General features: G+C 44.6%; 1 protein-coding gene across 3 annotated transcripts in view; it reads left to right on the top strand.

Moving 5' to 3' along the window:
* Window positions 1–13187, top strand: part of Stox2 (storkhead box 2) — a 222657-nt gene that overhangs the window by 86275 nt on the left and 123195 nt on the right. The window lies entirely within an intron of this gene.

The raw sequence follows: 13187 nt of genomic DNA, 5'->3' as shown, positions 1-13187 counted from the left end.
GTGGAGAGAGGTTATTGACACGGGGTGTATAATTAGTTTCACCATCGGTACCATGCGGGCCTCTGCAGATCACCTCTGCAGATCACCCGAGGAAGCGCCAAGGTGGGGCAGTGCTGAGATTGTATGAAGCTGCTGGGGCTGCCTCATGAGCAAGTGGCGCTGCACCCCAAAGTTCTGTGATGAGTCTGCAACAATGTCCCCTCATAGTGGGGAGGGTGATAGATATCTCTCTAGACCTGCTTTCCTCTCCCACAAAAGTCTGGGTCCTGTAGCTGCTCGGGGGGTCTACTCTTTACCTGACTTGGGCTGGGTATCCGAGACCCCTCTGCTGTGTCCTCTGTGAGGTAAGTGGTGAGCGAACTCTCGTTCTGTTTTCCAGTGAGAAAGGATGTCTTGACTCAAACATGGCTGTATCGTACCCCAGAAGATAGCAAGAAACAGATGGCAGCGAGTTGGGAGAAAAAAACAGTCATGCGTGTGGGCTGTGGCTTGAATGGCCTCCTCAAAAGTCAAGTTGAGGTTTGATTGCCATTGTGAAGGTATTAAAACAAGGAGTCTGTCAATGGACAGGACATTCTCCACAGTTGAGTGGAGAGTGGGCTGTGACTTTCACACGTACTCTGGTGCCTCATATTTGACCACATCCCCTGGATGGGGAGACCTGGTGGCACTCAGAGGAAGGATAGCAGGCTACCAAGAAGAGACTTGATATCCTGTGAGCATATACAGGGGGAGGAAGTCCCCCTCAGTCACAGTCCTAGGGGAGGGGAGTAAGGGGAAAATGAGAGGGAGGGAGGAATGGGAAGATACAAGGGAAGGAATAACCATTGAGATGTAATATGAATAAATTAATAAAAAAAAAAAAAAAAAAAAGAGTTGGAAGAGGTTGCTGGGACCTGAAAGATCCACCTTCATGAAGGAACCAATGGCATTGCTGAGAGGGTGTGCCAGCCTGCCTGCCTGCCTGCCTGCCTGCCTCCCTCCCTCCCTCCTCTGCTTTCATCAAATGACATAAAGGGGCTGGCTAGATGCCAACGTCATGTTTTTTAGGCCTACTGGCCTCTGGAACCACCAGCTAAATAAAGCTCTGCTCTTCACAAATCACTCAGTCTGAGAGATACAGGAGACTTTCTTCCTGAGACGGCTATTTCCTAAGATCCTCAGTGGCTCCCCAAATCTCTGCACCAAACACATCGGACCACGCTCTCTCTCTGGTCTATTTCCCCCATAGATATATTTAGTAAACACAATATATTTAGTTTTATATCATATATAAATTTTGTAAATAATATATCTATATTTAAATATACAAACCATATATATTATACTAAATATATTATATACATAATATATTATAATACACTGAAATATACGCTCATGATGTGGTTTAATATAAAAATCAGGCATGATAGAGAGTATCAACAGTTTACAAGACAGAACATTTGTTACAGTGCACTGTAGCAAAGTTAAGTGAATGCAGTTCCTCTTGCTTCTGCAGAAACTTCTTGGTGTACATGAGAACCCACCCATCCTCTTCTCTACTCAGGTTGGATATCTGAGATGCTCTTCCTGTGGCTTCTGTGAAGTCAATGCTAGGTGAACAGTCATCGTTAAAAAAAAAAAAAAAATGGGTCCTTTTACTTTGGAGAGAGGACCATGGGTCTCTGACACCTCTCGGTTCTCTGTAAGTTTTGCCATCTGTATAGGACCCAGAGCCTCTTAGAAAGCCACAGGGCCAGCCCTGCAGCCCTTTGCCCTGTTTCCCCACCACACAGAAGGAGTAATGGCTCATTTGCAAAGACCTCTGGGAAATTCAGTGCTGATATGAGTCCCCTCAAAAATGCAGGGAGACCTTTAATCCCAGCACTTGGGAGGCAGAGGCAGGTGGATCACTGTGAGTTCAAGGCCAGCCTGGTCTACAAAGTGAGTCCAGGACAGTCAAGGCGACACAGAGAAAAACAAAACAAAAACAAACAAAAACAAAAGTGCAGCGAGGAGTAGGATCCACGAAACATGTGGTCCCCTGGGTATCATGGTGACATGAGAATGGAGAATGGTATTTCTAGCATGGGAAGCTTCCTGCTGTGCACCCAGCATGGGGAGACCTCTGCGGTCCACCCTGTGCCTTGAATATAGTGATTTAAATGTGAGAGCACCCCCTGACCCCCTCCCCTTACAGGCTCTGAGTTGAAGCCTCAATCCCCAGCTGGTGGCGCTATTCCAGCAGGTGATTCTGGGACTCTTAAGAAGGGTGACCTAGCTGGAGGGCCTGTCTTTGGGCTGTATCCCCTCCCCACCCCCTTACCCCTTAGCATCCCTTCATCTCTCGGCTTCCTGCCCATCATGGTATGAGCTGCTTCGCTATACCTGGTGTCTCAGCCATGATGGACTAAATAAACCCTTGGGAGCTGTGAGTTTATGACAGGTGTCCCATGAGAAAGCTGGTGAACATGAAGAGTGTCATAGAGCATGTATGGCAAGGAGTCCTGGAGGACAAGTGGCGCATCTGCATGGCCACTGCCGTTTTTTTTTTTTTTTTTTTTTGGCTTTCTGCGACATTCAGAAGACAATGATGGGAAGGCCGGGGGTGGGGGTGGGGGTGGGGTCTAGAGGGTGGTGCAAGAGTTTACCTGAGACAGATCAGAGTAGAAAAACACAAGTGTATTGGGCATCTGCAAAGAGAGAAGCGAAGGAGCAAGGCAGTGACGAAAGAGCTGTCTGCTGTGAGATGGGTGGGGCTCTCTGTCTTCCTGGCGACCCACCGTGCAGTTCACAACATGCAAATGAGGACTGGCTGGGCTGGCTGGCTGGCGGTCAGCTCTGGGCAAGAGCTGGGTTGAGGTGGCAGGCAGCTCAAGGACGATGGCTGGTTTAATTGGCTACGCTGAATCACAGCATCCCTGCGTCCATGGTTTGGCTGGCAAGGGCCTACTGTCTTCTTTCATGGTAAAATTCTTACTGATGGTATTGGGGCGAAAGCCTGGGCCCTGACAATCCTGTAGGGGTTACCCATCTGTTCTCCATACATAAACTGAGCAGACAACTTGTAATAAAAGGCAGAGAAAGACCAGGTGTGCTGGTACGTGCTTCTAATCCCAGCATTGGGAAACAGAAATCGGTGGATTTCTGTGTGTTCAAGCCTGGCCAATATGGTGAGCTCCAGGCTAGCTAAGGCTACATAATGGGACCAGGTCTCAAACAAAACAAAATAAAACAAACCCCGAATAGAAGAGAGAAGAGATTTATTTGATGGGAGAAATGGAACAAATAAGGAGGTTCAGTGACCGTATTTAGGGTCTTCACATGAGTTTAGAGCAGAGGTTATCAACCTGTGGGTCTCGACCCCTGGTGTGTACGTGCGTGCGTGGGAGCAGTGTCGAATGACCCTGTCACAGGAGTCACCTACAATTATTGGAAATACACAGCTATTTATATTACTGTCCATAACAATAGCAAAATTACAGTTATAAAGTAGCACCAGAAATAATTTTGTGGTGGGGAATGTCACCACAGCATGAGGTCTCTTGTTTGCGACTGCATATAGGATTCTTCTGTCTTTGCCTCCAGTCTCACTATAGACATGTTGAGAACACAGCCGTGTAGTGTGGTGTCTGGTTTTACATGAGTCCTGGGGATTTTAACTCAGGTGCTTTGGCTTCTATGGTGAACGCTTTACTCTCTGAGCCATTGCCCCAGTCCATATTTTAACTGGAACTTTTGTGAATTTCTGGTTTTTTTGTTTGTTTGTTCTTTGGTTTTAGAGACAGGCTTTCTCTGTGTAGCCTTGGCTGTCTTGGACTCGCTTTGTCCACCAGGCTGGTCTCGAGCTCACCGTGATCTGCCTGCCTCAGTCTCCCGAGTGCTGGGATTAGAGGAGTATGCCACCATGCTTTTATAAGTTATCAGACTAGAACCTCATACTCACTGTGTGGCTCAGGGACCAGCATCTCCTGCACGCCAGCATCCTCTACAAGCCTGAGTGAAATGAACAACTTCCAGCTGCAGCTAGACCTCCAGGACCTGAAGGGTGGCATGATCTCAAACATTCTGCAAAAGATCCTACTGAAATGTTACAGCATACTGGACCACCCGGATACCTGCTGCATGTTAATGTGCCTCCAGTCTTCATACAACTAACAAACAAACAAAAGGAAAACAAATCATTGGTTCAGAATATATGGTGATTGAGTTTGGTGCAGAGAAAAGTCAGGTGTGTGACTTTCTTCGCCATACCGTCTGCATTCTCCGCATAGCAGGTTGCCGGCTAAGGAAGCCTTGGCTTGAGAGAGCTGTCCCTGCTTTCGCATAAGTGATCTGAAGTCCTCACAGGTGTCTTTGGAGAATTCCTGTCTGGAAATTTTGGAAGAGGAAACCAGTTTAACCCTGATTTGTACCAAGCCTGAGGAGCCAGCGGTGGAGGAGAACACGGTGATTTACACTCAGAAGAGGTGGTCAAAGAAGAGGCAGCCAGCTCAAGCTTGGCTGGGGACATTTCTCAAGTCAGTGGAACAGCCTGGGGAAGTTGACATTTGCAGAATGGGATGTAGCTCGGTGGTAGGACACTGGCCTCGAAGCTCAAGGTCCCGTGTTCCAATCTCAAAGTTTCACCAAAGGAGAAAGAAAAATGAAGACAGCTTGTTCCAAGGACTCTTTCCTGCTCCAAGGTTCTTCATTTTGTTTTAATTTTTGGGTTCGTCCTTTCTTTAGGGACAGCTAGGTATCTTTTCTGTCTTCAGTCCCAGTTTTGCACAGTGAAAAGGGAGCAGCTACAAAAGAAGAAATACGTGTCGCTTCATAAGGACCAATTATTCTGTTTTAATGGTTGCTTCCGGTACTTAAGTTGGTCCAGGGTGTTGGTTCCTGATTTTGATTTTGGATTGTAGGCACGTGCAAATTGAGAACATAGACGTGTGTTAGTGTTGAAAGGAGTGTGTTTAAAAGCACCTGCTGTACCTTTTAGGGGAACCCAGCGAAGCAAAACACAAAAAAGGTCTCCCAACAGATGACCTCTTCAATTTAGTATTTAACATTTCAAAGGATTTTTGAAGGACTCCTATCTTCTCAAAAGGCAGGAAGATTTTTTTTTTTTTTTTTTTTTTTTTTTTTTTAACGCTGCTGTCATTAGACTTTAGAGCAAAAACCTTGGGCTGTTTTCCTGCCCATGATTTTTAATCCTAACCTTTGTTTTGAGATTATAGACACAAAAAGACAGCCTCAGGGATAAACTGAGCCTATCTGTTTTGCTTTTCTTTTCCCCCAAAGACTTACAGTGCAACTTTGTTCTCTGGACTCCTTTACCCACTGATGGATTTTTTTTTTTTTTTTTTTTAAAGATGAAATCTGCACAGTGATGTCTGTCATTAAAAAAAAAAGCTGCAGTAATGAGAGAACTCGGCAGTTACAGATCAACTTCGTGTGCTCACAGCCTGTTTCTATAAAATATAAAGAGCCATAAAGCTCACCCAAATTATGTTATATGTGTCATTATTTTAATGTTTAGAGGGTGGGTGGATGTATGGGGTTGGATGGGTTGCTGTAAATTAGCTGTAATGACCTCGTGCAGCCTCCCTCAGGCTAGCAATGCTTTCCTAAGAGAACTTGCAGGGATGATCGCTCAGTTATTTCTCACCACCCACCCTCCCCCCACTTCCGAAGTCCCCTACAGCCCCTTCCTACTCTGCTAATAAGCCACATGTGGATGCCTTAGTATTTAGAACAAAAGTTCCCAGAACTCTCCATGGGGAAAGAACATAGCTCAGCGGGTGGGTTCCCAAGTATTTGCACGTTTTGCATGTGTTTGGACAGTGGCTGGTTAGTGCTATGCAAATGATGTAGCCTTTCTTCAGTATCTGCAGGGGAGTGGTCCAGGAGCCCCTTGGGTACCACAACCAGAGGATGCTCCTAAGTGTCTTATCCAGGCACATATTATTCACAGGTAACCCATGCAGTTCTCTGGTTGTCCTTTAAGTCATCTGCATGTGTCTCGTGTGTTTTCCCGGGCAGCGGACACACTTCAGTAACACGCTTGCCGTTATGGTCACACAAATACTGGAAAAACACAACTTAAAGGAGGAAAGATTGATTTGGAAGGTTTTGGTCACTGCTGGCTGGGTCTGGGTGGTGAGGCAGGGCTGCTCACCTGTTGGCTTTTAGGAAACAAAAGAGAAAGACAGAGGAGAGACCCACTGAGAACACACCTCAGGTGACCTACTTCCTCCAAGTTGACCCTTTCTCTGAAAGCTACTATCACCTGCCAAGAATCCATGAGGTTGTGAGCCCGCCAAGGAACCATTCTTCTGAAAGATCAGAGCCCTCACGGTCACCTCTCAGTGTCTGGATCTAAGGGGCCTTGGTTACATGTCACATGCACATCATAGTTATATTGCATGCTTTTGGAATGATAACAAGAAAAAGTCTTTATATTCCGTATGGATGTAAGGCTTTTCATGGCTGTTTCAATCTGCAGTTGGTTGATACGGAACCTATGGGTAGAAAGAGCTGCCAGGTGTTGGTGGTGCACTCCTTTAATCCCAGGATTTGGGCGGCAGAGGAAAATTAATCTCTGAGCTTGAGGCCAGCCTGGTCTACAAAGCAAATTCCAGGACAGCCAGGGCTACACAGAGAAGCCCTGTCCTGAAAAAAAAAAAAATAAAAAAAAATCAAACAAATAAAACCACCAAAACAAACAAACCAAGAAACAAACAGAATAGGAGCCAACTGTAGTTTTCTCTTCTAAAATGTCCTTCAAGGTCATTTAAGCAAGCTCACGTCAGACACAGCTCAGCTGCATCATCTGCCACTGGGGCGATGAGGGGGGTCTCTTGCATTTGTACAGTGCCTTTCTCCATTTCTTAGCAGATAGTCTTCCAGACCGCTTTCTAGAAGACATCTGGAGTACAGGTTTGGTATCATTTATTGGTTGCAAGAGGGAACAGGAGTGAAGTACACCTTGAGAATAATGGAAGAGCACAGGGATGCGGACATGGCAAAGTGATGGAATGGTGCAGTGATGGCTACACGGGCTTAGAAGTTAAAGGCCAAAGGCCTGGACCGCTTGTGCTGCTTCCCAGATGTATTGCCTGGAGAAAGTTGTTTTGTACTTCAGTTTTGTCATCCATGCAATATGCATGGGTAGGGGTAGGTAGATTTAAAAATCATTCCCCCACCCCTGCACCCCATTTCTCACAGGGTTTGTTTGTAATATAATGCTACCTTAGCACAAACCAAGCAATAGATCAAGCAATCGACCTGTGCAAAGTCGTGGAGTGCAGCGTTAAGAGCCGTGTGCTAGGATTTCAGAGCCACTGAACAAAACTATCAGGAATCTAGAAAGAAGCTGTCGTAGTTAGATCAAGGAGAGTAATAACTCTTTTATATACATTTGATGTGTTTGGGGGGGGAAAAGCCTGCTTAGATGTCAGAAAAATGGAGGCAATGGGACTGAAAATTTATAGGCTGGAATTAATGTGGGGCTGACGCCTGATAAAATGAGAGATTGTGTAGGTTTCAGAAAATGTTGTCAAAGAGATGGCAGAAAGAGTCTATGGCATTTCTGTTGTTTTCTTCTTTCCAAAATTTGAATAATCACTATGTGAAATTTTAGCATCACAATTTAGACACGTAAAGAAAATTGTGAGGTAATAGTTTTGATTAATAACAACTTATTTTTAATTAGGATTTAGAGATCTCTCTGCCCTGCCCATGCATCATCCTTTAAAAGAGGGTTTTATTTAATTTTTCAAGAAATGTAGACAGGCTAGCCTTGGAATCACTACATAGCTTAAAATGACCTTTAACTCCGGGCCCCCTTGGTTCTGTTTTCTAAGGTGTGTGCCAGTCACCATGCCAAGTAAATGTAGTGCTGAGAATTGAACCCGGGCTTTCATGTATGCTGGGCTGGGCAAATGCTCACTGTATATAGGTGTTAACTGTTGTCTCATTGGCTGCATTGTTAGTGGTGCAAATATTAAGTGAATGAATGGTCACATGTGGGAACAGCATGTAAGACTAAAGGATGGCTTGGGTCTTTTCACGTCCTTTGTGCTTCAATGCAAGTAAGTAGAGTGTGTGTGTGTGTGTGTGTGTGTGGAGAGAGAGAGAGAGAGAGTGTGTGTGTGTTCAGAAGCTCAGGGGTTCTCTAGGTAAGAAGGCACCATCTCAGTACTAAGCGAGAATGAAAACAGTAGATTCGACCACAGAGAAAAGAAAGAGATTTGGGCAGTTCATTGAAAAGCTATCACTATGACATGCTTTAGGTTCTTGCGCAGTTGTCCCTTCGTTTTTATCTTTAACTAGAAGTCAACATGTATTGTTAGTCCCAAAGATTTGAGAAGGACCACTGACCCAAATCACCATGGTCTAACTAATTAAAGCAAGCAATTAATTAAAACAAACTTTTTAAAATTTGTGTACATGGGTTGTCCCTTCCTAAAAGAAGGGTTTAAGAGATCCGCATTGAATGTGAGGAAGGCAAGGTATTTATAGCTCAGGGCTAGGAGGGATTCCAAATGGGAGATTTGTCAGGTAGAACAGGCAGGGCTACAAGCACATAAGCATAAACGACGTCCTGAAACAATGGCATGAGTGCAAGGTGGTCATAGCAAAGTAGTCATGACTACCTTCTAAGATGGTTATTAACTTTTTGAAATAAAGGCATGGTAGCCATTTCCTGGAATAGGGAGTTCAGAACCATTTGTAGTTAGTGTTACAGGTGAGGCATAGCTCCATCCTTGAGAAACAGATGTTTAATCATAAAAAGGACTGAGCCTGGCTTGTCTTTACTATAAGGTGGCTTCTAAGCCTAAGATGGAGGCAGGCTGGTTCATCAATATTATGTAGAGAACACAGACCATCCTGGTAAACACGACAGACACCTCTCTTGAGGATGCTGTTCAGGTAGAGGTGTCCAACAAGAGGAAGTAGCCATGCTAACTCCTTGTTCTCTCTCACCCAACCGAGCCTATTTCACGTCACGATTTAAGTTTTCCCATGTGATTTAGTTCTTTTTGAGGCATATGAGCCATCATCTCTGCCGCTCTCTTAACACCGAGACAAAGTGAAGAAGAGAATTATTACCGACCAAAGCATCCTTGGGCGTTCTCCTTCCTAGGGGAATTAATGTGAAGCAACAACTTGAAAAATAACTTATTTTGACTGGCTTGAACTTGAACTGACGAGAACGGAATGAATTACAGGCAATGAGGATCTCTTCTGCAGGACCACTCTGTAGTGTGCTTCACCAGCTGAGGGCTGTGTGAAGCACGTGTGACAACCGTAGCACCGCCCGTCTAGTAGAGGTAAACACGTGCTTTCCTGGTTTGAAAAAAAAAAAAAATCCACAATGGGAATGCTTGTTCAGATCCGTCTTCCAGCTTCTCCCCACCTCTCAGTTTTAGGAGGGTGTTCCTGATGGGATTTGGGAAACTCGACCTTTGAGATAAAATGGCGTTCTCTTGATCCCCATGAGACTCCCGCCTGCTTTTGTGTATATGGAGTGTTCTGTGAGTTGACCCTTGCCTTAAACTACGTACTGATCTTTATGGGTTCCTAAGTATTGGGTTCCCACTTTCTAAAGCTGTTATCAAAGAGAAAACAGGGCCTTTCCCAGATGTTAAACTGTTTCTTATTTCTTATTTCAGTTCATGTTGAGCTGTTGCGAAGAGTTCAATGAAGCTTAATTCAATTAAATTTTATTACTTCATTCTGTCCCGACCCTGGAGTATACTTCTTCCTTCATAAAGAGAAACAAAGGCAAGACCGTGGCCAAGGTCAGATGCACGCACTTCCTTTATACTTAGGTGCAACACTTGGCTTTTGTAGAATGCCTCACTGTTGAGTTTCAGCAGCTGTTAGGATTTACTGTGCTTGGGTTGTACTTCAGACTGCTTGTCTGACCTATTTTGCTGCTGATTGTTAAGTGGGTTTCATATTTCATCGACTCCCATGGCTGTGAGAAACCTTGGAGGACGCCTGGTCTCACACACTCATATTAAGAAAACAGTGAGTCCCACAGAAGTTTGGGAGCAGGCTTAAGGTCACAGCGCTAAGATACTGTGTGTGCAGACAGGGCTAGACCCCAGTTACCTTAATCTACTATGTAGGAAACTCTTCATAGTCTTTATGGCTGACTGCATTATTAGTGGAAAAATTTCAAGTAAACTCTATGTTATTATTGGGTATATACATTTTAGACCCCTCCCAGCTATTACTTTTTTTTTTTCTTATCAGGCTCTACTTCTAACACACATAAAAGTATATTAAGTAGCAAACCAAACTCAAAGCAAGCAATTGTTCATCCGTTAATGACTCATCTTGTTTCTTCTGTATTTCCATGTACTTCTTATCTTTACAATAATTTTGAAGTGATCTCAGATATCATAATGTTTGCTCCACAAACATTTTACTATATATCCCCAAGCGTATATTTATACTTAAAAATAGTCATAATATTATTAACTTAATAACCCAAATAAGATAGCAATAATGTCAGATATCCCATAGTTGCTTTTTGTCTTGGTATAAATATTATATAGTCTTTGTACTTTCAGATATGTTTTCTCTTTTGAGGGAAAAACAAGCTCTATTAAGAATGGGTGAGTTGGGCGTGGTGGCGCACGCCTTTAATCCCAGCACTTGGGAGGCAGAGGCAGGTGGATCGCTGTGAGTTTGAGGCCAGCCTGGTCTACAGAGCGAGTCCAGGACAGCCAGGGCTACACAGAAAGACCCTGCCTCGAACCCCCCCCCCCCAAAAAAAAAAAGAATGGCTGGGATTAGTTTATTGGAAAGATGGAGGCTCTGCAAAGGACTTTCAGTATCACTGATAAAATGAGCCACAACCAAGCCGACAATGTGGCTCAGTGGATTATGGTATTTGCCACGAAAGCCTTGGTGGCATAAGTTCGACCTCTGGAGCTCACATAAAAGTGTAGAAAAAAGAAGCAACTCCTCAAGGTTGTCCTCTGGTTCCCCCATACCTGCTACGGCATGCACATAGATGCACACAGAAGCACAGTTTTAAAAAAGAGTTTAAAAAAATGTAGAGCTGGAGAGATACCTCAGCAGTTGAGACCACTTACTGCCCTTGCCGCCATCGGCATCTGTAATTCAAGCTCTAGGGAGTTTGATGTTCTTGTCTTAACCTCTGCTGGCACCAGGCACTCATATCAGCTATACATATAGGCAAAATATCCATACATATAAAATAAGATAAATAGATACAATAGAAAAAAAACCCTAAAAGTTTAAAAAATAAGCCACCACTTTACAGTTGCCAAGGAATTGGATAATGACTTAATTTTGGAGTATTTTGATTCTTTCTTCATAAACTGGTAAATCTTTTAAAAATAGTTTATTGGTTTTAAAATTTTAAAAAAAGTTATTATTAGTGTATATTTTGAGTGTATGTTTGTGTGTATCCAAATCCTACACACAGTTGAAGAAATATTCTGTGCCAGGAGGTGGAGCCCTGCGGGTGGAGTCCTGTAGTTTGTAGTCCTCCATCCTGTGAGGACTCTGTACTGAGGTGACTAGCAGTGGTTGATTCCAGTCCTCTGCAGAGAGACAGTTGAGGCCTCTGCATCTCAGGGCCATGCTGGACAGCTCTCTTGCACTGTTTTCTCAGCAGTGCTTTGGTAGGATGAGGAAACACCACAATGTCTGGAAGCTAAACAGTGTGGACAGCCTGCCTGATTGATTTTCTGCATTTTCTGCATTTCTCCTTGCCGTTAGTCCATCAATTCAAAGATCTCTTCTTTGACTCTGTGAGTGTTGAGGGGTCTAAATATGGAAGCCTTAGCAATTTCCCCTTTAAAATATGTGTTCTCAGGTTCACTCATTACAACTGAGTGATAGCCAAAAGTCTACAACTGGTAGAGCGCCTTCCCTCCCTTTATCGTGTTCACGTGGAGAATTGCTTTCAGAGTTCAGGGTCAACCGTCCTGTGGAATAGCTGGTCAGGGAGAAGGAACGAACCATTTCCTGCTTCTAATCCATATGTCCTCAGAAAGGGAGGTATAAAAATAAGATGGACATAGAGAACTCTGGAGGGAGGTAAAGAGTAGGAAGCAGAGGCAGGGACCTGCAGGGTATGAAAGCAAGAGTGGCCTCAGGCCGTTGGAGGGTCATCAGATGCTGTAGACAGATGCTCGACGAGGATCAATAGAATTGGTTGTTTAAACACAGATGGGGTAGAAAGAAGGGGAGGAGTCCTTGGAGAGGGGTCTGTTAGGATCCTGCATTTAAAACTTGATTTGGAAAGACGATGTTCCCTACTTTTTTTGTACTAGAAACTTTAAAAGTAAGCCCATTTGCATGTCTGTGAGGTTAGTGGGGGCCCCAGGGCATCAAGAGAAATCGGAGAGAGATGATTTATGAGCAGGTGTGTGAGCAGCGCTTGGAATGGTTACAGCTCGTCCCATGTGCATATAAGAACATTCCAGGCTGGGGTCAAGCAAGCATTTGCAGGACAAGATCCATAGGAAAAGAGGAGTGCCAGCCAGCCTTTTAAAAAAAAAAATCTTTCAAATCCCTTAGTCCCCCCTTGGATAGCATTGCTCTAAGCACTGGCTTCCTGCACCAACTATATATTTTTTCTATTGCTATGATATAAAGAAAGAGTTCATTTGGGCTTACGTTTCCCGCGGGGTGGTCCACGGCAGTGGAGTAGAGGCAGCAGGCAGCAGGCAGCAGGCAGCAGGCAGCAGGCAGCAGGCAGCAGGCAGCAGGCAGCAGGCAGCCGGCAGAGCGGCTGGCGAAGTCACTGAGAACTGGACTACAACCACTAAGCAGCAAGAAAGCCAACTAGAAATAGAGGAAGTCTTTTAACTCTCAGTGCCCGCCTCCCAGTGACGCACTTCCTTCAACAAGGCCACGCCCCCTAGCCCTCCCCAAATAGCTCTACTAACTGACTTAACCCACACATTCAAATGTCAAGACTGTGGGGGCGCGGCGTTTCTCTTTCAAACCACTGCCTTGGGAAACCTGGCAGAAACTTAAGGGAGGGAGTGGCCTCGTGTCCCAGTGCACTTGGACGGACAGTCATGGTGGTGGAGGTATGTGGAGGGCGGCCTTCTTTCACATTATTGAGGGCGTGAATTCAAAAGGAGCAGGCACAAGATACCCTCTGTTCCAGTCACCCACTTCCTCCATCTGGGTTCTGCCTTTTGAAGCTTCTAGAACCTTTCAGAATA

Source organism: Acomys russatus, chromosome 27 (assembly GCF_903995435.1).
Source record: "Acomys russatus chromosome 27, mAcoRus1.1, whole genome shotgun sequence".
Taxonomy (NCBI): Eukaryota; Metazoa; Chordata; class Mammalia; order Rodentia; family Muridae; genus Acomys; species Acomys russatus.
The sequence above is the reverse complement of the archived record's forward strand: the minus strand, read 5'-3'. Positions and strand labels throughout refer to the sequence as shown.